This window comes from Rhipicephalus sanguineus, chromosome 4 (assembly GCF_013339695.2).
Source record: "Rhipicephalus sanguineus isolate Rsan-2018 chromosome 4, BIME_Rsan_1.4, whole genome shotgun sequence".
Lineage (NCBI taxonomy): Eukaryota > Metazoa > Arthropoda > Arachnida > Ixodida > Ixodidae > Rhipicephalus > Rhipicephalus sanguineus.
Genome location: NC_051179.1, coordinates 86692131 through 86718126, shown reverse-complemented (window position 1 = coordinate 86718126; position 25996 = coordinate 86692131). Strand labels below are relative to the sequence as shown.

General features: G+C 47.1%; 1 protein-coding gene across 1 annotated transcript in view; it reads left to right on the top strand.

Annotated features, from left to right (window-relative positions):
• Nucleotides 1-213: 213 nt before the first annotated feature.
• Nucleotides 214-25996, top strand: part of LOC119390373 (ras-like protein family member 10B) — a 92534-nt gene continuing 66751 nt past the window's right edge. Inside the window, exon 1 of the mRNA XM_037657981.2 lies at nt 214-350. The gene's annotated coding sequence lies outside the window, so the exon portion shown is untranslated. The remainder of the gene's footprint in view (nt 351-25996) is intronic.

The window sequence follows — 25996 nt, the reverse complement described above, 5'->3', positions numbered from 1 at the left end:
ATGCTGCTCGCTCGCCTGCCCGTCCGCCCCTTCGCCGACCGTCCGGCTGTAGCGTACGGCGTGAAGGAGGGTCAGCGTGAATCAATTTGAAGGCGGGTAGAAGCCCGGCGCGCCTTTTCTTGCTTTCCCCATCACCGACTCTCCTTTCCCGTTACCATGGAAACAGTCCGGGTCACGTGTCCCCTTTAGGGAAAGGAGGGAGCGACGTCGAACGACGAGGGGAAAGCGCGTCCCGGGGAGAACGGGTAGCGGGTGCCTCTCGAAGGAAGGGGGCAAGAGTAAGGGAGGTTTCATCCGAGTTGCGGAAGATGGCGCATTCCGTGGTCGAGCGGCCGCATCGACGGCAGACGGTAAGTTGCTCCCTGCTCCATTCCGATGCTCTCGAGGGAAGTCTCGCGGGGCTCTTGGTCACGCGCGCGCCTCTCGCGCGCTCCGCGAATCAGGCGCTCACGAGCACGGCTGAACGCGCGACTCCGCAGTACGGGGCACTTCCGCGACGCGTGAATCTCGGCTGTACCGCGGTTCGCCTCCGTGGTGACTGACGGCGATGCTCCGTGATGTGAAGGAGGCCCAATGTTAACGCAAGAAATGACATACGCGATTACCTTTGATTCCTAATATTGTGTAAATGTTTCTTTTTCTTCATATGCGACACTCTCGCTATTGTTGCCGGGAAACGTTACAAAACTATGGCTTGTTCCCCTAGTCTGCCTTCAGCAGCGGACAACAGAGTTGCGTGGGCATCGATAAGGCCGTAGCACACACGACTCGGATAGCATCCTCATATCTTCTGAAATCACAGCGCCATGAACAAGTTCAAATCAATTCAGGGCGCATGACATACTTGATACTTGAAATTTGATATTTGATACATACCACAGCTAGCTTAGACGAAACAGGCACTCATCCGATTGTTTCACTGAACATTGCCACATTTTAATCTTCTATCAGCTCTTCATGTATGTATTTCCCCAATAATTAACCAGCGCATTGATTCGAATGCGTTAGTTAATATGCACGTGAGGAGGCTCACTTCAAATGCGTGCTCCGGAAATGAAGGGGCGCGTATTAGGTACGTGAGTAAAATTGAAGGCTATATGCACAGGATTCATCGCTCTGGGTGCTCCTACGGTACGCAGCAACTCCGTGCCTTACCGAATTCGAGACGTCTGGCTGCGCGCCGATACAATTTCTTTGCTGCTCCATGCAGCCGTCGACAACGGCAGCTTTCTCTCGGAATACATTCGATGGAATCAAACGGAGAGAGCGAAAATGGAGGAGAGTGCGATGTCGTTTGGGGAAAGAATAATGAGACGGGGACGTGTTTGCCGCGTGAGTAGTGGGAATGAATCAATCGATATGCAGCAATTTTCTTTTGTCTGCAAGAGAAGAACATTTATTCCATCCATTAGCTATAGCCATGCACGGGGAGGCACTGTAATGTCGCTGGAGGTCTTGTACAAAGAGAGAGAGAGAGAGAAAAAAAAAGTAGGTGACAACGATGCGACTGAATGCGCGTGACGAGGGAGCAACGAGGAAGCGAGATGTTGCGGCTCTCGGCGTGTGCCTCCTCCAGCAATCGCGTCAAGTGGCGCGCGCAGAGCTCCAAAAGCGAGCGTCAAAGCGCGTGCGCCCTGATTAGATTCTCGCCTGACGCGGTTTGTCGTCGTTCTGTCGAGGGAGACGCCTGACACGTCCGGCGCGCTGATGAATACGACTCGAACTGGAGGCCGAGCTGAATCACTTAACGCGCTAAACGAGGCTTTTGGTTCGTCGTCGCACCCTTTCCTTTTATCTTGACGCGCTGCGTCCAGGGGCTTCTGAGGCAGCATTCACCAAGCTTGAAGTTCGTAAGGGCTCTTTGCTATTGGCCAGCCGACTTCACTAATGATACGCGCAGATTCCGGATTGGCTGGAATAGTCTTCCACGAACAAATATAGCGTAACATGCATTTTAGTGAATACGTCTGCCGGCGCATTACGGTGGATTAGGCAAAGCGGGCCTATATACAAATGCCACCTACCATTTTTTTTTTAAATCTTGAATGCGGTTTCATTTACTCTGTCTGGCATTCACGCGGGAGTTCTTTCAGCGAATAAGGGTGGCTGCGTAGGTTTGTTGATAAGTCATCTCTATACTTCACTATATGTTGATGTTAGCGCGGCCACAAAATATGTATGCTATCCTGTGTTGGAATGTCCAGTATCAATCAATCAATCAATCAATCAATCAATCAATCAATCAATCAATCAATCAATCAATCAATCAATATAATGACACATTACGCTTATACGGGCGGGACCCCAGTATCATTTGAATGGTCGTTCCTGGGGCCGTTTTTAACAGGAGTGTTACTATTGAATGATAAGGCAAACCAATGCGAGTGTTCAAATCGCTCCGTTGCAAATGCATGCAAAACGTTCTGTGTTTTTTTAAACACGAAAGTGTTTTATACCGGGGTCCACCAAGTACATCCGTCACGGATATGACGTTGATAAAATGGACGCCAACGGGTGAGAAAGAAAAAGATACCCCGCTGGGTATCGAACCCACACCGTTGCGGCCGCGACGGCAAGCGCCCGTCGCCCTACCGTATAAGCTAACTCGGGAGATGCTAGACACGGCGCGAACGCGCCTCATATCTTTCACACATTCTCTTTCGCGGGGGGCGGAGCGGGGCGGTGCCGCCGTCTGAGAGATGTGAAAAGAAGTAATGCTTCACGATTGACACTTACTAGCGCTTACTCCGAGATTGCACGCGATATTGGAGGTCATGGTTAAAGCGTCTCGATACTAGAGAGGTAGACTGGCCGCGCTGGCGTCGCCGAGGCACCCTTGACGCAGTTACGTTCTTTGCCTTTGGCTTCGTGTTAGCGTGCGTCGGCTCATCGGAGTAGTGCAACTTCCATGTGTACCAACGGGATTTCTCCGCCGCCGACTGCTTCAATTGCGAGAGCACCGACTAACAAAACTGCTGCAATATGCGTTGCGGAAAGGACGCGATTTCGACGGGCGAATGTCGTGCCTTGGTGGAGCGAGAGCAGCGCCTGCGAGACAGAGGCCAGCGGGACGCACGCTTTTGCGGCTCAGGCTACTAACCTCTACCTCCCGTGTTTCTGAAGCGCAGTGTGTGTTATGTATGCATGAGCACACGCGTGGGCTACCATTACTAGAAAGCGCACACCATGCCGTTTCTCTCTTTGAAGAAGTGCATACCGGGTACCAGTGTTGATTATGAACTTGTTGATATCATCCTTACGCGGGATTCCCGATTCGCTGTGTCCAAATATATGTTCACACCGTCAGCTACCACAACGGTTTAATCATGATCATGGGCGTTAGTCGTCGCGATAGAGACATGCTGTCAACACGGGTGCATCCACGTCAAACGGTGCTGTAGCTGCCAAACACGAATAGACATTGTACAAGCTTTCATATATCACTACACAATAAGCACTACATCTGTGAAGACACGTTTCACTTTCGTGTTATACCGATTCCTATGACGAGGGATCAGCCATGTTTTTTTTCGTTACCCTGGTTACTTTCGCAAGTTATGCAGATGAACGGCAAGAAGTTGCTCATGTAAACAGAAAGACGTGGACAACGTGATGCGATCAGTTAAAGTGTTCCACAGTTTCGATGCGATATAAGAAAACGAATACCATTAATAAAATATAGAAGAAAGTGACAATACCGCTACATAGAAAACCCTGAAGGAAGTAAATGACGGCTGTTTGAGAGAATGCCCTTTGTCACGTTAGTGACAGTGCCACTTCTGGCGCTGTAATCGGTAGGCGAGACATCTGCGAACGCCTGACATCTGAAGTCATGTCGCGACAAGAAAATCGACGCGGTGTGTCGTCTACGTTCGCTGCAAAGGCTTAAAATACCCATGAAGTTGAGATGATAATAAGAACTGCTTCGTTTGCTCACGCTTTTTACGATCTTGACAGTTCAAACAAGCTCTATATCTGCTGATACTTGCACGGCTGTTGTCTGTGTCCTTATTTTTGACTGGCCATCTGTTTCTTGCGCTGCTTTTATTTGAAGCCTTAATGATACCGTCCTAATGCAAATTAAAAACAAACACAAATAACGACAACAGTATCTGGCAGTACTTGTGCCGCGTGCACGCTTTATTTGGTACATTGTAGGGTGTTTCTAGTGTAGAAGATCCCTGCTTGTAACGGACGGTTCAGCGTCTAGCAGTATAGCGTAGAAGATACCCGCTCGTAAAAGACGCAAGTCGTCATCATGGTGAGCGTGACTGCGTCCACTGCAGGGCAAAGGCCTCTCCCATGTCCCGCCATTCAACCCGGGCCTGTGCTTTCTGGGGCCACGTTATACCCGCAAGCTTCTTAATCTCGTCTGCCCACCTAACTTTCTGTCGCCCCCTCACGCGTTTGCCTTCTCTTGTAATCCAGTCAGTTAATCTTAATGACCGCAACGGTCACCTTGCCTACGCGCTACATGCCCTGCCCATGTCCATTTCTTCTTCTTGATGTCGACTAAGATGTCCTTAACACCCGTTTGTTCCCTGACCCACTCTGCTATCTTCTTGTTCCTTAAGGTTACGCCTATCGTTTTCCTTTCCACTGCGCGCTGCGTGGTCCTCAATTTAAGTTGAATCCCCTTTGTAAGCCTTTAGGTTTCTGCTCCGTAGGTAATTACCGGTAAGATGCAGTTGTTATATACCTTCCTCTTGAAGGATAGTCGTAAACCATCATTCATGATTTGAGAATGCGTACCGAATGCGCTCCACCCAATTCTTATTCTTCTAGTTACTTCAGTATCGTGGTTCGGCTCCACGGTCACTACCTGTCCTAAGTAAACGCACTCCTTTACCACTTCCAGTGACTCGTTACCTATCGCAAAGCGCTGTTCTCTTCCGAGACTGTTGCACATAACTTGAGTTTTCTGCATATTAATTTTCAGACCTACCGTTATGCTTTCCTTGTCCAATTCGGTAATGATGAGTAGCGATTCGTCCCCTGAGTTACTCATCAGCGGACGTAAGTGTCCTTCCTTAAGGCAAGACAAAAATACAGAGATGACAAAACTGCCTTTTGAAAATTATTATTTTTTTTTTTAAATTGCGCTAGCAACAACTTACTGACAATATGCGGGAGGGCATCAATTCCACCGGTTTCCAGAGCTCACGGGATTGGCGTATCTTTTTCTGCCGCACCAGCAACGATTGACCGCGTATGACGCTTACCGTTCACAGAGAGTCAAAGACTAAACCTATTTATTTTGAAATGACGACGTTAGAGTCCATTCCGTCTATCTCGAAGTCTAGCTTCGTCTCCGAAGTTAGCAGTGGTCCATCTATCAGTACACGAATACGAACGCGTTGATGCCGCATTCGCTGCTCACGGTACTCGATGTTACGAAAATAGCAGTGACGAACTACTGCGGCTGGCTGAGCCAGTGTTAATCCTACGCTTCCGTATTGTCTCTCATACAAGCAGGACTTATTTACAGAAGCTAAATTTTCGACATATGCTAATATAAGCTGTAGGCCCTTCCACGGGCGAAACGTTATTTACCTTTCATTCATTGCTTTGCTAAATATATGGAGCAGCGCTGAGGCGAGAAGTAATCATATAATTTCTGGGTCCTTACGCACCGAGCTATCATATGATTATTAAGCACACTGAGCAGAGAAGTACGCGCAGTATGAGGATAGATTTTTATCACTTTAACTACCATGAAAGTTCGCTTGGAAGAACCAAGTTAATTTTCTTTTCATTGAATGAAACGCGGCGTGTTTGAGTAGCGACACGGTTTGCTTTTGGGCTTCAATGTTGCCAATGGCTGAACAACTAAACAATACTTCAATTTCCGTTGCATTATCCTAAGTCCAGTTTCTCGAACAGTGATCGAATATTCACAATTTCTTCGAAAATATCTGCCTCGGTCGTGGCTGTCGCATTTTGCCCTGATCAAGTGGAAGCAACAATTTCGTGTGTACTTGGCAGATTGCCAGGTGGCTGCTCCCGCATTTGCCAGGAGGAACATGTCGTCCCTGCTCAGTGTGCGATGGCGGTTGGAAGGATGATAACTCAAAAGATATGATACCATATCATGTCGTATCCTATTGTGCGAAGGCTAAATACCTTAACACACACATTCGCAATGCACGCATGTTCGAGCAAATAAATAGTACGTTAAAGACGGCGAAGCTGAAAGAGGTGTAGCACTCTTCTGTAGTTCTAGGAGTCGGTTTCTCTGCTGTCCGAAATGCATCGGATATGTGGCGAACGTAACACTACGCGTGGTGCAATGTTCTCTAATTCGTATGTCTTTTATCTCTCGTTATATACCGGTATGTCCTTCCATGCTATGCACTATTTGTTCCTTCATGGGATGACAGACGTAATCAGTAGTGACACCCGAAGTCGGTCGAGGCATTATTGAAAATTTTTATTGGTACATTTTGCGACAGTACACTAAGTCGAGCTTGTTTGGTACGTTCTGTCCTAGGTTGAGATGCACGATGGCGAATTTTGCCACCGTATAAAGAAAAAAATGACCAAAAATAGCAAGGAAGAGCTACACATGTGCATTCACTTAAAACATTCGTTAAAGCGAAATTCTGGACTAGTTCGTTTATCTGATTTGACATATTAGAAGCAAAGAAATAAAGAAGAAACGAAAGAAAGGTAAGTAAAACCACAGGAATAGAGGAGGGGACATAGTCGCCTGTATTTGTAAGCACCTGTCTTGATTTCTTTTCGTCACGTCCGATCGATTTTCTATGCTGCAAGTACGTCCATTAAACCTTATACAAATGTGCTCAAACAGCATAACAGAGACATTATAATTCTCCCGGCCCGACCTCCCATAAGTTTCGCTTAGAATGTGTACATCATTTCTACTCAATTCCTTTCAATTCATTTTTTTTCCTAGTGTAGGGTAGAGAATCAGCAGCTTCTATCCAGGCTGACCTGCCTGCCTTTTCTCTCTCTGTCTCTCATTAAGTGTCTTGTATTTAGTACAACACATTACGAACACCTATTATTTGGCGTTGATATCCTTGCCATTACATCGTCTTCGTTTTTGGTATGGGCGGTTCAAGTCTACCGTCGAGATTAGATGCATTGTATGTAAGCTCAGGCCCGTAGTTAAGCGCATTTAGATTGCGATTAATCGCTTTACGTTGCTTGTGATTTTGACTGATAGCCATCTCTGACCTCTTAATGCTCCTACTAGCAGCGTGAGCTCCTTTCCTCTCGTTTAATCTAGACGTAGCACATGAGCCGGGTCATCAATTTTTTTTTCTTCTTATTAAGGCACCCGACGTCTTAGCGAGACATATGAAACGCTGTAATCAAGCACGATCGATACGTCGAGGGCCCTGTGGTCACTTCGGGGCACATTCATAAGCGACCGCGATGTCGTGTGTACGCCACGCGACTCCAGTATGTTTCTTGCATGTGGAGTATTTTGGTTCTTCACGGAGTGTTTGATTGTGGGACGAACCAAGTTATACATGTTTAACTTCTTCTTTCGTGTAGCCCGTGCAGCCCGTTTGCTAATTAGGAGAGTAATTATTTCTGGGTGAGATGGCGATGCATGCTAAATCATAATAACTGCGTTAAAAAACAAAACAAAAACACGGGCACGGGAGACGAGACAGACTACAGACGAAGCACTTCGTCTGTGGTCTTTCTTGTCCTATTCGTAGTGATATTTTTTTTCGCTTTTGTTAATATTTAACACCAGTTTGCGTTGAGGTTGTTGGATATCAGCAGCTGAAAGCCATCAACAATACGCTCTAGCTGTCAAAGAAGACATTGAAGTCAGGAAAAACAAGTACAGGATATCAATCAATGAAACACATCGATCAATTAAATGAACCGTTATTCGTCAATAATCAATACGCAGGTCTATAGAGGTTATCGGAATCTATCTATCTATCTATCTATCTATCTATCTATCTATCTATCTATCTATCTATCTATCTATCTATCTATCTATCTATCTATCTATCTATCTATCTATCTATCTATCTATCTATCTATCTATCTATCTATCTATCTATCTATCTATCTATCTATCTATCTATCTATCTATCTATCTATCTATCTATCTATCTATCTATCTATAATCAAAGACACTTTTTGAAACAGCGCTTTTTGAAAGCACCAAGCGCCGACTAACAACAACCAGCGCTTGGTCTGTTGCTGCTTCCTGTGTCCCGTCCTAGCGCCGTTTTCATCAGTTCAACATGCACCATCTGGCCCGCAATAATATTCTATATCAGACCAAAGAGGGTCATGCTACGCGACACGAGTGTGCGTGGCAACCTTATGAACGCCCATGCACTGATGACAAATAGGACTAACTTCCAGTGTATGTCTGCATCCACTTTAGGATTTATTCTGCTCGTGGTCTAACACAAAGGACTTTTGTGAAAGCTGCATCGACATTAACGTTTCTATTCCTAGTCTTAAGCGGATGATGCGGTGCGTTTCTGTATTCCACTGAAACGAGACGCGCGGTCACGAGCAATAGAGAGAGAGAGAGATACGGAGTAATGACGGTGTTTATTGCGCACTGAGCGGGAACCGGCACGGTCGTAAAAATATAGCTCAGGGCAGCGAGCAAGTGAAACGGCACAGTGCCGGGCCGTTATATTTCATTTTTCTCTTCTTGATACAGCGCTATATGATGTACGCGCTTTCGGAGCATTGCACTTAGATAGCGAACGTTAAAGCACAGCTCATTTATTTGTTTTCTTTTGTTTCAATCCACGCACCGTTAGAAGACGGAATTTCTTGCCAAGCAAGCGGCGTTAGCAGCAGATTTGTCGAAAGAAAAAGAGAATGTTTGCAAGCAGTGCGGAGCTGGTTAGGTTCGAAACTGACGAGATGGAATAGTTAATGAGACCGCGTGGCTCTAAGGAAAGCAGCAAACGTGACAGGGAACTAAGGGCAAAGCACGCTCATGTGACGGATGATGATAAAAGATTTGCCGTGCCAGCATTCGCGGTCATCGTTCAGCGTGCATACGTCGTTATACATGGTTCCCAGGAGTGTACTGCGGTTGCGGTGAGACGGGTCAGCTGTTGCAAGCGGCGCGGTTTTGAGGTTGCTGCTGCGGAGTTAGACATCTTCACTAACATATTCATTTAGGCTCGGAGGCGTACGTCCTCAATAAACGAAAAAAAAATGAAACGGTTTTGCTCTACCTTATACCTTCGCTTAATCCATTCATGTACATTATTCGGCATATCGATGTTAGACGTCGCACGCGCAAGCAAGGAGATATTTCAACGCTCGCTTTCCAAACAACCTCGTGGGTGCTCCACGAAGATGGCGTGATTTGTGTTCCGCTTTTCTGCCACTGCTTTTTGCCCACTGAAGGTCCCTACAATGAGTAATGCAGTTGCTCTCGCATTAAAATCAAGACTTAGTGTACTATCCCACTGTGTTGAGATGAGCGAGTTACGAAGCCAGCTGCCTCTCATCGTGTGTACACCAAGCACATTGTGTTTGGAACAAAAGGCCAACGATTTAAAGTACATTGTACTATACTACGTAGGGTTGCATGCGGCTGTCCCTGACTACCAATTGATACTGCAAAGCACAAAGCACGGCACGTTCACGTGTCCATGGAGCCGAATAATGACAGCGCGCCCACCTTAAGTCATACTGAAAAGACTCCGCGCTGGATCTGGTTGTACTGCAGAGTTCTGCTATCTACCGAAATCGTTTTAGCCATAGCCTAAAGAATAAAAAGTGCCACGAGAAGGAAATTAACTTTCGATTTCATCCTTTAACCAAACGACTGCAAGAAGTTAAAATGCCTGGAATGGTGCCTTTAAATGTCTGCCACGAATTGCTCACCAAGCAAGCGGCAGGTTCAACCAAATAACCGAAAGCCATAGCAACGAATGAATGAATGAATGAATGAATGAATGAATGAATGAATGAATGAATGAATGAATGAATGAATGAAATATCCACGGAGTGAATGATGATGAGTGGGCGAAGCTGCGGAGGTTCATCGGTAAACCGTGAATCTTCCGTGAATTCTGCCCAGTACATCATCACCGACGCGAGATCGGGCGCGTTTATAGTAAAGGTTCGATGAGAGTTATGACGACTTGCAGCTCACTTTAATTTTACATGTACGCTGTGAATTTTCATTGTTTAGAAAACCATTGCTTTAGAAAACATCTGGCGTCTTTCGTTAAGCAGCTGCCGTCTTTTCGTTTTGCTTTAGAGACATCTGACGTCTTTTCGTTTTGCTTTTAGAAAACATCTGGCGTCTTTCGTTGGTTTATTTCATCAATCAACGGCGTTTTGAACAAAGTTTTTATTGTTTAATCACGCACAGGAGAAATCTCACCAGGCACTACCAGGGGGAGGTTACTCCGTATACCTCCCATAGGATGCCTTAATTCATGACGTCAGCGCTGGCAGCGCCAAACGTCCCTTCAGTTAATATCCTGGTGGCTGGGATTCAGAGACTCGAACGGCAGAATGGCGGTGCACACGGTATGCGTCGTCATGGCAACACTAACACCAGCCGCGCCTCCTCTCCCAGCACCCTCGCGCGCTCCGGGTTTTTCTCTTTTTGTTGTTTGCGTACGCGGGCTCCCTCTGCCTTTCTTTTATGACCCCCTCGACCCTCCTCCGCGTGCTGCGCCGTGCAGCGCGCCGGGCGCTTTTTTTTTTTGCATCAGCTGCGCGTGCTGCGCCGCGCGTTCGTTGTGCGTTTGAATGTGCGCAATTTGCAATCAGGCATTCTGCAAACACTGCAGTCGTGCAGCATGTGCCAGAACGCAAAAGAATGAATTGCACTCACAACACAAAATATCTTTGGTCTCTTTTTATTCTCCTCGTTTCCGAAAATCAACATTCTATCAAATGTGGTGCGATACAGGCTCAGGATATTAACATACACGTGTTCATGATCACTAAACAACACGAAAGTTCTCGGCAATGTTAAGAATTTAAAGAACAGTGAAAAAAAAACAACGTAACACTAGGGCACATATTCAAATACACAATATTTATACTGACAAAAGTGCAGAACAGCTTCTGATATATGAGCACGATATTGCACAAAATTATTATAACTAACAAAATTGAACACTCCTGAAATGCAAAAACAATGAAAGCAGTTGAAATACCTAAAAGTAGAATAATAATGTAACGATCATTTTAAAGATGTCAAAATTAAGTCCACATATAACACAACTAATATTGGCCGCACTTTATTGACTACATTTCCAAAAACGTTGATTTTCATATAACTAGTGATGATAAACGCGGAGAAAATGAACGGCTGATATCGGATGATTCATGGCATCTCTTCTTGAAGTGCGCCGATTCTGCAATTCTTCAGCTTTTCTCTGGGCGCACCGATCAGCTGTGTTGCGTTCCGAAATACGCCCTAAAGAAAAGGGCAAGTTTCAATCAGATAAAGAGCGCCGTCGATTCGTGAAAAAGTGAACTCGTTTGTTCGTCTCAGAGCAGCATAAGTTTTCATACATCTACCTAATGTCTCACAAACGTGGTTATAGGCGATGGCGAGTAATTAACCGGAGACAAATGCAAAGCACACACTCAAGCACGCGGTTCTGTGAGAGTTGTAAACCTGTAACTATAGTTACTTTGCATGGGCTTCATGTCCGCTGCTTGTTCGTATACATAGTGTTCATGTGACGTCACTTCCGCCGCGCTCGCCCTTTTCCGACATCCCTGGGTACCTCCGTGGCTGCCTACGCGCCGCAGTGCATGGTGTTGAAGGCTTGTCGCTGGTTGCTGCACGCGATGTCGGATACCAGACCATCTGGGTTTTTGCCGTCGTACTTCGACGAGCTCGTCGGACCAGCAAGAGCTCGATACGAGACCAAGATAAAAATGTGCGACGACATTGACCCGTACCGGCTTTCTATCGGAAGGGACGCCACGACGGACGCCGACTTGTTGCCCGCCACGACCTACGCGGACATATTTAATTATCTCGTGTTCACAACAAATTATGTGACACAAGAACAAATGAAAGCCTACAAGTCCCTCGAGGCCCACAACTTCTTCACGAGTGTGATGGGTGAAGGGTCTCGCAGCGAAGGAGCTCCCATCGAAACGAGTCGTCGTGCTAAGCGAGGTAAGCTTACGCGAGATACGACCTGAGTCACGGACGTAATTCTAGCAGCGCTAATGTGCGACTTTCCACGTGTTTTAAAGGGTGACAGATATGAGACTCGTTCCTGAGTGCAAGCTAGCGACTTAGCGTGATCGTACTGCATAGAAAGAATGCCTATGTCACTCTTTCTTTCTGTCTCGATTTTTGCCTTCTAATTTTTTGCCGCTGTTTTGCACTAGCGGGCAGTGGCATACCGTTGAGAGGTTATCTACCCCCCTCCCCCCAACTCGAATCGATCAGAAGGTCAACATAGTGGACTTATTTGTGCTGTACGTAAAACTGCCAGTAAATTAAATTTGTTTGCTTCACAGCATCATTAAAAGTAAGCCCCCTCACTCCTGCGACAGCCTCCCTACCTCCCTGCTGACTGTGCAAGAACGCAGAGTGCACATCACTTGCCTGTGCACTTTTGCCAAAAATTTCCTCGTTAAAATCTTTGGTGGTATCTCATTTCTTGCTATGCTCGCATTTTTTGTAAAGCGATTCTTGTTTTTCCCAGGTCAACCACTCTCAGAGGCTCCGGGACCAGCCGCTGAAGACGTGGGTTTTAGTCAATGCTGACGGCACCATCGTTACTGCGCATTGCACATGCATGGCAGGCATAGGCGAGGCCTGCTCGCATGTTGGAGCAGCATTATTTGCAATTGGCACCGCAGTACGCATAAGAGACGCAAGGACATGTACCGAAAGAGACAATATCTGGCTGCCAGCGCACAATTCCCGTGCCAAGTACAAGCGTCTGAGGGACATAGACTTTTCTTCGGCTCAGGCAAAGAAGAGGCAAATAGAGAGCGCCAGGCCAGGTTTAAATAGCGATGAGCCTGACATTGCACAGCAAAGCCTTCCTGTGCCGTCTGCACCGACACAAGAGGAGCTGCAGCTGTTTTACGACAGAGTACTAGCTTCGGGTGTAAAGCCGGCTATATTTATGGTCCTCCCGCACTACTGTGAAATGTTCGAGCCACCACAAAACAGGGAGCCACAGCTGTTTTGCACTTTGTCATCCCCACAAGCCCGCTCCGAGGACTTGTCAGCACTTATCTCTCGAAGCGAGAAATTTCTTGCGGAGCAGCAAATAACCGAAGAGATGGCTAAGCATGTCGAGGAAAGCACAAGGATGCAGTCGGAGTGTCCGAAATGGTATTCGTACAGGGCTGGCCGCGTAACAGCGTCAGTCATGAAGAGTGTTTGCTGTACAAGCACTGATAAACCCTCACTCAGCTTGCTCAAGAGGATTTGCTATCCTAACAGCCATAAATTTTCTACTTCAGCAACAACGTGGGGATTGCAGCACGAAAGTGATGCCTTGTGCAGCTACGTTGAGAAAAGTAAACAGTGCCACCTCAACTTCTCGTACTCCAAGACAGGTGTCTGGCTCTGCACAGAAAATCCATTCTTGGCTGCAAGCCCAGATGTCTTGGTGCAGTGCACTTGCTGCGGTAAGGGCACTGTTGAAATAAAGTGCCCATTGACTCTGGTTACTGCTGGGCTTCAGGCAGCATGCAGTAAAGCAGACTTTTGCCTCGAGTATGCCAATGAAAATCTTCAGTTGAAACGGGCCCACAGCTATTATTACCAAATCCAGACGCAAATAGCTGTGTGTAGGGTTGCGTACTGCGATTTCGTGGTATGGTCCCCTACATTTCTCCACATCGAAAGAGTGCCTAGAGATGACACCTTTTTTCAAAGTGTGCTGCCACGGGCAAAGAAATTCTTTACCCACGTTATCTTACCAGAGCTCTTTGCACAGTACTTCTCAAGAAAGGAGACTGTGGACCCTGCAAAGAGAAGTGACGCAGAATCCTTCTGCTACTGTGGAGGACCCGAAGCCGGTAAAATGGTAGCATGCGATGGGAGGCAATGCAAATATAAATGGTTTCACTACAGCTGTCTGGGAATCAAGCGCGCTCCAAAACAGAAGACGTGGTTGTGCTCTGAATGTGCCGCAGAGAAAAGCAGCTGAGGATTATCTCCAGCATATGCCTATAATACCTGCCATTTTCAAGCGATGTCTTTGTCATGATTTTTGCCCAGCGAATAAAATACCTTCATGAAGCCTGTCAACATATTGATGGTGGCTTGTACTCTCAGCAGTGACTTTGTCTTTAATCATGCACCAAGTCTGCCTTCCTGCATATCGCTCAAATATGCTGGGTGTAATAATAATAATGTAATAAAACACACAAGATTTTGATACAACTAAAACCTTTATTACAAACATTATCCACAGAAAGAAAAATACATAGGCTAAACAACATCATGCAAAGTTTCAGCCATAACTGCTTGCTGAAAAGCACTTGCTCACCATTTACTTGACAAGCATTTATACGCACGCGAAAGGTGCACCGACACAAGCCTAAAGAATAACAAATTGGCTAACTGCAACTTCTGCGTGCAACAAGCCGTTAAAAAGGTGTAGTGAGTTAGTGACTACATTTTCAGCTACTACAGATCGTCGCTCTGGTTCAGTGGCACTACAGATGGACACATATTTGCAAGTGCGCAGCACACTGTAACAATCTTATCCAACGTGGTATATTTGTCACTTGGCTTGCATGTCACAAAATCTATTGGCTGAACAGCCTTCATGATAATAAATTTGTTGCGAACCAGACCAATGACCCTTTCCACATGTATGCGTACACTGGCAAGTTTGCGGGTGTTGGCAACTTCCAGTGCCGACAACTGACTTTTGCCTTTTGTGAAGGCTGGGATGCGAAGAGTGGCACAGTACAGGCCGACACTATCTGCAATGTCAAAGCCCCTGTCTGCAAGCACGACGTCCCCATGCGAGAGTTTGTCAAGGAGGCCACATTGCTCTGTGATATGTTTGTCACTTGATCTTCCTCCCCACCCTTCTGAAACGAATGTTATTGAGCCTTGGGGACTTATACCAATTAGAAATTTAGCAGTGTTACTCGCTTTGTACTGTGACCACGTCTCACTTCTTGGGAGCAAAGATGACGGTCGTTCAAGCTTAATCTCGAAGCAGTCTATTACGACTGCCACTTTCATCCCAAAAGAGTCGACAAATGCCTGCGGCATTGTCCTCTGCAGTTCGCTTCTTCTTGGCCATACTATTTGAGACTGAAGTCGCCAAAATGCGGCTTGCAGCCACCTTTCCAGGATCCTACTTGCTGTGGAGTGTGAGATTCCAAACCTGTAGGCAAGATCCTGGAGAGGGAAGTTCCATTTTAGCTTCATTAAAAAAACAACAAATTCCTGGAATTTTTCCAGGCCATTATGAGCGGTATGCTTCACGTCAACTTCAACAAGTTGAAAAATTGCATAAAGGAGGGCAAAGTTGGCTATCCCTGTATAAAAGAAAACTTTTGCGTTATCTTGCTTCAGCGATGCCTCTGTCACTTCCAACTTTTCTTTCTCTGCGGCTAGGAGGCGCAGCTCATTAGACAACCTCTTGTTGTCTCTGTCCAGGGCTTGTGACGCAGTGCTTAAATGCTGATTTTGCTGCTCTACACTGTGGAGGCTGCAGGTCAGCCTTTCATTTTCCACCTGCATTGCTTGTAGGTCTGCCATGGTCAGGTCTGTCTGAACAGTTGCATCTGCAAGAGCAATTAAAACCAGTGCCATCAGATACAAGTTCTAGGCAACAGGTGTTGTTTGTGTTGAGGAAAGACTGGTAGGACAAGCTAACCTTTGTAGGGCTCCTCGTCCAGAGAGCTACCAGGGAGGGTTGGTCCGCTTTCAGGTACTAGATCCATTGACGTGGATGTATCAGCCGCAGCTGACAGGGTGGACGGCAGACTTGGCGTGATGGTGATCGCTTTTCTGCTGCGCTGCTTAGAGCGTACATAACGTTCAGTCCTCTCAAGTACACCTCTGTCATCCCCACCATAGCCTAGATGCTGGCTAGGTGCCCAATCTGGGTTGTTGTCGTCCATGAGATTAGAGGGCTTTCCTGCAAGCAAGCATAGTTTGTCAAATCGTGACCCGTGTTTTTAGTTTGATGCAAGTACTCTCGGGCTGCAATCCACCAAACAGTGTGCATAAGTGCAATGTCAACAGCAGCGTAAACAAAGAGGTTCTCAGTCACCCACAACGAAGGCCTTGCTGCGCGGAACGTAATCGACATGCGTGGACTTTGGCCGCAGCGAGGAGCATGCACTAACGAAAACGATCGCTGTCACTGTAAATGAGATCCGCGTTTCTAAACTTAGCGCAATGCAACTCCTCCAAGCCACCCTTCTCCCCTCCGCCATGAACACAGCTTACATACACAAGCAACTTATCGTTACCTACGAGCAACCGAAGTACAGGGCCCTCAATCACATGCAGCGAATCGCACGTAGCCTGCGCGAAATGGCCGGTCGTGACGAAGAGCTTGTAAGTAGAGTAATCATGGTAAACTATCTGTTTACTTCGATCGTACTTACCCGTGATAAAGTGACGTCCGCAGACGCGAATGTTATCCAAGTTCTTTAGGTCATTTCTGTTAATGCGCGCCAGCCAAACACGCCGGCGCTCATCGGAAAGTCTGAATGAGCGGTCGCAATGCCGGGTTATAACCTTCGGCAAGGAAAACATTCCCACGCCTTGTTCCCTGTTCGTGGGCTTCGACGACGACTTGCTTCTGCTCCTGCAGCCGAAAATCGCACAAATGGGCATCGTGAAGCCGAACTGAGCGAGCGTACACACAACTTCACAACACAGCAGCGGACTGGGACAGCGTCAGTAGGTACCCAGGCGTGTCGGCGGCGCATACCGGAAGTGACGAATCGCCGCTCGGTGACGTACGTGCACACTATGTATAACGATTTAAACGCAGCATCCTGCCCTTTTCAAATCAGTCATTTTCGAAAACAGTAACTGTAGCCCCACTGCAGAGAACAGCTACTCGGTATGGACGTGAATTCAAATTGACACAATGAAAACCGCGACTCAAAGTTCGTTGTCTGTCTGTCTGTCAAAGGGCACGCTCACCTGTCGTTCTTTTGGGGGCCGGCACATATATTCCGGGACTTGTTCTGGAAGTATTCAAGCAACAAAGCACTATGCACGAACAGCGCGAGTCGTAAAACATCGCGTCGCACAAGCACACAGCGAGCGAGTACCATGAAACGGACGAGCGACGACGGCTAACGCACGCCTTACCAACGCCAGACACGAAACTTTCCAACGGATTTCAAAGTCGGCGGCGCCAGCAAGGCGGCGGAAGCGCGCCTCCCGCAGGAAAGGGAGTTGATCCCGCCAGAGAGGGGGTTGAAGAGAGTTGGGAGGAAAGAGACGGAACGCAGATTTTGACTCTGATCCCAGTCGACAGATGGCGCCTCAATTTGCCATACCGGTCACGTGGGTTTCTTTCACTAGCCTGGCACTACCTTGGAGGTAAACAATGGCTGCTAATGGGAATGAGAGACAGAAGAAGTCGGCTTTTAGTTAACGCGCACGCTGCGAATTTTTTATTGTTCAACAACGCACAGGAGCAATCTCCCACCGGCACCACCTTGGAGGTCAAGATCTGGTACTAGCGTTAAGACTGGTTACGTACTACCGGTACTACGACGAGGACGAACGGGTGCCGCCTTAAGGAGCTTCGCCCCTAAAAGTTATAACGTATAGATGTGCGGAGATCGAACCGTACGTTGCTTGCGCTATAGCGATATGGGAGCAGCACTCAAAGAGAGAAAAGAAATTCGTTATAAAGAATTTACTGTAAGATCACAGATGTGGTCTCAGAGATCGAATTGAGTTCCGGTGCGGTTTTTTTTTTCACAAAGGAACCCTTTTAATGACCGCGTGCTTGATTAAACTACTACCGTGTCCTGACGTGACTGAAGAAACCCTAGTGTTCCAAGCTCAGTATTAGATGTTAAGCCTTGCGGTTCAAAAGCTTCATCGTGTTCCGCGAAAAATGTAAAAGAGAAGGTGCTTTACTATGCTATACATTCCCTTAATATCCGATTCCGAACAGGTAGGGCTACGTTCCTTTGCCAGCGAGTTTGGGCACCGCAACCAGCTCTGATCCTTTAGGAGCTAATAACCTGAGCGTTGCTCACGAAGCAGCTACAGTGGCTAGTGCACATATAAAGGACAGCTTGTCATAAACTCGTGCACTGTCGCCAAGGTTATCCAGAAGTAACACGTGTTTCGATGCACGTGAGTCCAAAGGTTTAAGATGCACGTCAAACGTGTATGCTTTCGGACAACCGATGTTTGGTACTCCATTGACATTTACGTTCTTCGACAACGTAATGCAAGCGCATACAACCGCCACAGCAGCAGCAGCTTCAGCTACAACGATAACAATAACGAAGACGAGAACGAGGACGACGACGAGGACGTGCATTGCACAAAAAGAAGGCACAATAAGCCTGCTCTTGAACCATCTTTCCGATTGCTTCCCGTCTCAGTTGCCCTGTGCAATAACTTTAAATCTTCCAACAACGTCGACGCAGATAGCAATTCAAGCCGAGCGCAATACTTTACGCGTCGGACTCGCATCGGAAAACAAAACACAAAACACAAAAAACCATAAGCTCTCAAAATTGTCCTGCCTCGTCTATTCGCCCCGAGATCTTTGAGGCGCGCTCTCTCGCGTGTGACGTCAGCAGGGGGCTCGTGTGCTGCTCTTCCCGCGCGCGCTCACTCGCTCGCTGCGTGAACGTTTCTCGACGCTGCCGGCCAGTCTGTCCTGCTCGAGTTACGGAAACATTAGTGGTGAAGTTCCTAAAACAATTTGCGCTGAATGTTCAAGCAAAATGCTCCGCCAAATCGAGCGGAGTCTCTGTTAGGAGTACGTTCAGTGTCGATTGCTCCTTGTGTCGTCTGCTAGCCGTAAATGTGTACGGAAGGGTCCACTGTTAAATGGAACACTTGCGTGCAGGACGTATCCGTATTTCGTTCTCTCGCAAAAGCATAGTGGCTTCGATTTGCATGATACTACTGGTGGTTGACAGTTCTGACTTCGTTTGACAGAATAGTGTCATGTGCAAATATTATTTCGGCATCAACTTACCGTTAGGGGGCTAACAATACGAAAGGTGCTAATCCAAGCGTTCCCTTTAACAGTGGATCGGACTATACATTTGCATGCATGGCGTAGATTCCTTTTTCTATCACTGTTCTATGGCCCTGGCACACACAACATGGCTTGCCGGCCCCGTTTCGATCACTGACTTCAGCGTCTGGGCTGCTGCTTATGTGTTTGCGTTATAGCACAATGTATGTAGACAGCGTGCTGATCGTGTTCGGTTTACAAGCCTGCTCCGTGGGTTCAATTTCGTTATTCGGAGTGTTAAGCACATGTCAAACGGCGTGTGATGTCATTCAAACAAATTAAGTAATCGTTACTGGCAACAGCCTTTAATTATATCCAGGCTTTCAGCAGTTGCTGCGTGAGCGCACCGTGCACTTCAATTTAAACAAGACAATGTACAGGCTGGGAGTACACGGAAAAAGGGGATGCACGACGGTGATATGAAGTATTGACAGGTTGTGCGGAGTTCTTGTACAGCAGAGCTCTTATGGTCGAGATCTGCCGCGTGTTATAGACAGAAAATTATCATCATCAAGAACCGGCGCGCACTCAGTGACCGCCCAAGCATTCTGTAGAGATGGTTAACAAGGGAACCACGCTGGTGGCGTATGACTACACCACGCTGCCATACACCACGCAATGTGGTGTATGATTTGCAAGGAATGTCCTGAATGGAAATAAAATAAAAACATAAATGTTCTATACATCCATATGAGTATGTCGTTGCCAAGGGGGATTTAAAAAAAATTGCAGTGGCTTAGCTCGGCTATGCCAGGACATACGTAGCGTTAGCAAAGTTTCAGCTGATTATTCTTAGCTTTCCAGATTGTCTAGGATTATTAGCCTTCTTCTGTTCATTCTTCGTACGCTGAACCGCTAATTTCCAGGCAACTACTTCGGGATCCGATCAGATAAGCTTCTCGGCTCTTCTGCGCCGTTGAGCAGCATTTGCGCTCTCCTTCTCCATGGCGTTGCTCGCCTGCAAACGCCAATCAGAGGCGCTATCAAGCGGCTCCAACGCAGTGTCAGATGGCGACTGCACAGCGAAGGCGAATAGCTGCGCGCGCGCCGGCACCAGTGTGTCTGTCATGGCTACGACGTCACTCCTCTCGAATGCGCAGACCAGCAGCGGCGAGTCGCGCGCGGCGGTGGCGGAGTCTGCGCGCGCGCCGGCGCCAGTGTGTCTGCCGCGGCTACGACGCCACTCCTCCCGAACGCGCAGACCAGCAGCGGCGAGTCGCGCCGGCTGTGGCGGAGAGCGCGTGAGATGCCGGCTCCGGTGAGCCAGCTGTGTGACATCACTGATCCTCGCGCATGCGCAGCGCGGCTCATGAGGATCCGCGCGAAATCGGCGCCGGCTAGGCAAGTGTAGCTAAAGTGTAGCTAACGCTACAAAATTCTGGTGTGAAAGCTCTCGCAAAGCATTGCCGGCAAAAGTGAAGACACGATTTGCCGCTGGTTTGTCTCGGAATCACGCTCTTTTCGGGTGGTTTCCGCTTAGAGGTAAACTGGTTTTGCTCTGTTAATGTAAACGCTGGGCTAATTATATTATATGACATCGTTGTTCCCAGAGAAAGCAACCTATTGAGAAGAGTACTGATGACTTGACCTCCATTAAAGTTTGCCTAGATGTTGAGGTTTCTTCAGAAAAATTGTAACACAAAGGCACACATTGAGCACATCTGTCCCAACAAGTTAATCCCTTTAATGTGGCAGGGCATGTGAGGAAAACGCTGCTTTAGCTTCGCTACACGCTAATGTTTTATCTTGCCCCTAGTAAGATGGCGAATATTCTTGGCTTACCTCTTGCGTCATCTCTTCCACTCCAGAAATATTTCAGGCGAAGCTTATATTGGCAAACCTGTGTAGATGGTGGTGTTCCAAAAAACCTTCCTCATTCACAGCGTTCGCGCGCGCACCAAACAAATAATAAATGAAACAATATAAATTTTCCATCCGTACCTGGGGTGTGAACACTGCTCCCCGCGGTCCGAAAACGAGTGCCTTGAGCACTAGGCCACGCGCCCACGCTTGCGCAATGTGGACTGAAAGCACATGAATTCATTCTACCGACGATTCAAAAAAGAAAAACAAAAAAGAAGAAAAACAACAATTGGGAAGCAGTACACTTGCTGTGGGCGCTTCATTGCAATATTTGGTGTTGGCAGACTAAAAGCGATCTACTGGACAACGCGTAAGGTCTATATCTAGGAATTGCGCTCTTCAGAAAAATTCCTACTCCGAGAAAATTGCATTTCTAAACCGCGTTTCCATGATGGTGCTTCCGTTGGTCCGTTCTACAGGCTGACGAACCCTGGAAAGAAAATGACAGACGCCACGCCGATTCAGCCCGAAAACAGCGTTTCGGGGAGGGCCGCTACCTAGAAAGAGACAAACAAAGAAAGAAAGAAAGAAACAAACAAACAAACAAACAAACAAACAAAGAAAGAAAGAAAGAAAGAAAGAAAGAAAGAAAGAAAGAAAGAAAGAAAGAAAGAAAGAAAGAAAGCTAGAAAAAAAAGAAAAAAAGCCGGCAGATCCCACGCATTGTGGGAATCGATGTAATGCGAAGCAGCCAGCAAAGAGCTGCATCCATCGTCTTGTATGTCAATGAGGAAAATGCGTGTCATGGTTTTCATGTTAACTCCTATTATTTATGTTCCTCACACGGTCACGTCGCAAGATACCGATTTTGGTGTATATCAAGCTAGCGAAACGGCCGCCAGCACCCCATGAGCGTGGCACGTAAGTCATGCTGTACATGACATGCGTGCCATGACTTTCATGTTAACTCGTGTTTTTATGTTCGTCGCACAGTCACATCGCGCAAAACTAATTTCGGGGTAGATCAAGCTAGCGAAACGGCCGCCAGCGCCCCATGAGCGTGGCACGTAAGTCATGCTGTACATGACATGCGTGTCATGATTTTCATGTTAACTCGTGTTATTTATGTTCGTTACACAGCCACGTCACAAGATACCAATTTTGGTGTATATAAATCTAGCGACACCGCCGCCAGCGCTCCATGAGCGTGGCACGTAAGTCATGCTGTACATGACATGCGTGTCACGATTTTCATGTTAACTCGTGTTATTTGTGTTCGTTACACAGTCACGTCACGCAATGCCAATTTCGGCGTAGATCAAGCTAGCGAAACGGACGCCAGCGCTCCATGAGCGTGGCACGGAAGTCATGCTGTACATGACATGCGTGTCATGATTTTCATGTTAACTCGTGTTATTTATGTTCGTTACACAGCCACGTCACAAGATACCAATTTTGGTGTATATAAATCTAGCGACACCGCCGCCAGCGCCCCATGAGCGTGGCACGTAAGTCATGCTGTACTACATGACATGCGTGTCACGATTTTCATGTTAACTCGTGTTATTTGTGTTCGTTACACAGTCACGTCACGCAATGCCAATTTCGGGGTAGATCAAGCTAGCGAAACGGACGCCAGCGCTCCATGAGCGTGGCACGGAAGTCATGCTGTACATGACATGCGTGTCATGATTTTCATGTTAACTCGTGTTATTTATGTTCATTGCACAGTCACGTCACAAGATACCAATTTTGGTGTATATCAAGCTAGCGAAACTGCCGCCAGCGCTCCATGAGCGTGGCACGTAAGTCATGCTGTACATGACACGCGTGTCATGATTTTCATGTTAACTCGAGTTTTTATGTTCGTCATACAGTCACGTCGCGCAATACCAATTTCGGGGTAGATCAAGCTAGCGAAACTGCCGCCAGCGCCCCATGAGCATGCCACGTAAGTCATGCTGTACATGACACGCGTGTCATGATTTTCATGTTAACTCGAGTTTTTATGTTCGTCATACAGTCACGTCGCGCAATACCAATTTCGGGGTAGATCAAGCTAGCGAAACTGTCGCCAGCGCACCATGAGCGTGGCACGTAAGTCATGCTGTGCATGACATGCGTGTCATGATTTTCATGTTAACTCGTGTTATTTATGTTCGCCACACAGTCACGTTGGAAGATACCAATTTTGGTTTATATCAAACTAGCGAAACGGCCGCCAGCGCACTATGAGCGTAGCATGTAAATCATGCTGTACATGACATGCGTGTCATTATTTTCATGTTATGACTTGTCATTTATGTTCGTCATACAGTCATGTTACGCCATACCAATTTTGGTGCACATTCGATGAACGAAGCGACCAGGAGAGCACAAAGTCGTAGGCGGCTAGATAGATAGATAGATAGATACGCTCAAAGTCGCAGAAGTTCGCTAAGAAATGCTTCGCATTAAAAAAAAAACGCCAGGCCTGCGCTGAAACCAGTCACAGCACAGTCACAGCGAAAGCTGGAAGAGCGGCGTTTCTGGAGCCCGTTAAGCTCTCTTGGGGCTACAATACAAGTACACTAGAAAGGTACCCACTACGCCATAAATCAAAATTTTTGTGAAGTTGGGAAGCACCTAATAAGCCATTATTCGTCATTCTGCGGAGAAGCGAGGCACCAGCTACACGTCTGTAAGGCATTATGTGCATTTTGTTGACGCGACGACTGATGACGATGAAGAATTACGGCTCAGCCCTTTGTAATGGGTTGGAATCTTTAAACGGCCCACCAGTTATGTAATTTGCATTGGGTGACGCCCGGTCGCTATTTCCCTCTCCCGCCATGCTGTATAACATACGTTGACGTGGGAGAGAGACGGGGGGGGGGGGGGGGCAAAGAACTTTACTGAGACCCTGAGGAAATGGATCATGCGCCTATGGGCTTCCTTGGCAACCAATACAAGTGCACTTGCGAGGAACCCACTACGCTATAAATCATTGTAATTTTACTGTGACCCCGAGGAAGTGGATCATGCGCTTATGGGCTTCCTTGGCAACCAATACAAATGCACTTGCGAGGAACCCACTACGCTATAAATCAATGTAATTTTTGAGAAGTAGGGCAGCAGGCACTGTGCCATTTTTTGTCATTCTACGGAGAGCGTTGGTACCTGCTAAACACATGTAAGGCATTATGCGCACTTTGTTGATGCTGTGCCTGATGACGATGAAGAATTATTGCAGAGCCCTTTGTAATGGGATGGAAGCATTCAACAAGCTACTCGTTGCGCAATTCGCATTGTGTGACCCCTGGTTACAGAATTCGCGTTGTGCGACGCTTGGTGCTTATTTTACTCTTCTACCACGCTATATTGCATATGCTAATGTGGTTCCTTCCCGACATGACGCCTGTATAGGACCTTCTTGCACCGCAGTTTCAAGCACCGGCATGGCTCAGAGGTTGAATACTGGGCTCCCACGCAGAGGGCCCAGGTTCGAACCTCGTTCCATCCTGGACATTTTTTTTCTTATTTCGGTTTTTTTTTTCTTATTTCGAGCGATACTGGTTACGGACACCGGCGGCGGCGGCGGCGGACAACTACGGCGCCAAAAACGGCCGGTGAAATGATCTGATAACAGCTTTCGCTGTAAAAAGAAAGAAAGCGGTAGGTAACGCACGCCCAAACCGAGGTTCGCTTGCCCCCATTGTCCCGAGAGGGCCAATGGCTCCTTAATTTTTTACAGAAAAACAAAACGTTCGTGTTGTAATGAAATGTTTGAGCGTCCTACATATAGCACACTAGGCAAATATGGGTCTCTGGTTGCTCCTGCGGAGGAAGACATCCTCGCGAACATTTTTATTTAAGCTTGGAGGCGTAAGTGCAAAATAAAACGAAGGAAAGGGGAGCTGCCTTACTCTGCCTCCTACGTTCGTTTAATTCATTCGACATATCGATGTTAGACCAAGGAGCTTAAAAAATCACAGCATATCCACGGAGTGAATGATGATGAGTGGGCGAAGCTGCAGAGGTTCATCGGTAAACCGTAAATCTTCCGTGAATCCTGCCCAGTACATCATCACCGACGTGAGATCGGGCGCGTTTATACTAAAGGTTCGATGAGAGTTATGACGACTTGCAGCTCACTTTAATTTTACATGTACGCTGTGAATTTTCATTATTTAGAAAACCATTGCTTTAGAAAACATCTGGCGTCTTTCGTTAAGCAGCTGCCGTCTTTTCGTTTTGCTTTAGAAACATCTGGCGTCTTTTCGTTTTGCTTTTAGAAAACATCTGGCGTCTTTCGTTGGTTTATTTCGTCAATCAACGGCGTTTTGAACAAAATTTTTATTGTTTAATCACGCACAGGAGAAATCTCACCAGGCACTACCTTGGAGGTAAACAATGGCTGCTAATGGGAATGAGCGACAGAAGTCGGCTTTTAGCTAACACTTACACTTCTACTTCTACTAACGTTTCCTACTGGAATATGCCAATGGCTGCTAGTGGGGAATGAGAGACAGAAGAATACGGCTTTTAGTTAACGCGCACGCTGCGAATTTTTTATTGTTCAACAATGCACAAGAGAAATCTCCCACCGGCACCACCTTGGAGGTCATGATCTGGTACTAGCGTTAAGACTGGTTACGCACTACGACGGGGACGAACGGGTGCCGCTTTAAGGAGCTTCGCCCCTAAAAAATTACACATCATCTCCCCCTACGGGCAACCATGGTGGGATGCGAAAGCATCGCGGGGGGTGCGCATCCAGTTTCCGTTTCTCTTATGTGACTTATGAGACGGTGGTTGCCGAGGCGTTTGAATTGCAGCTTGCAGACGCTGACGTTTACGTTCGGCTTCGCGAAACTTCCTCTGCTCCGCGGCGGTGTCACTGCCGCTGCAACTAGCGCCGACTTTGTTCATGGCGTTTCGCTCACCCTTGCACAGAGAGAGAATGACGGAAGCAGAGCGAAAGCGCGCTTTCGCAGCTTCGAGATTCGTATTCCGGCGTTGCCGTT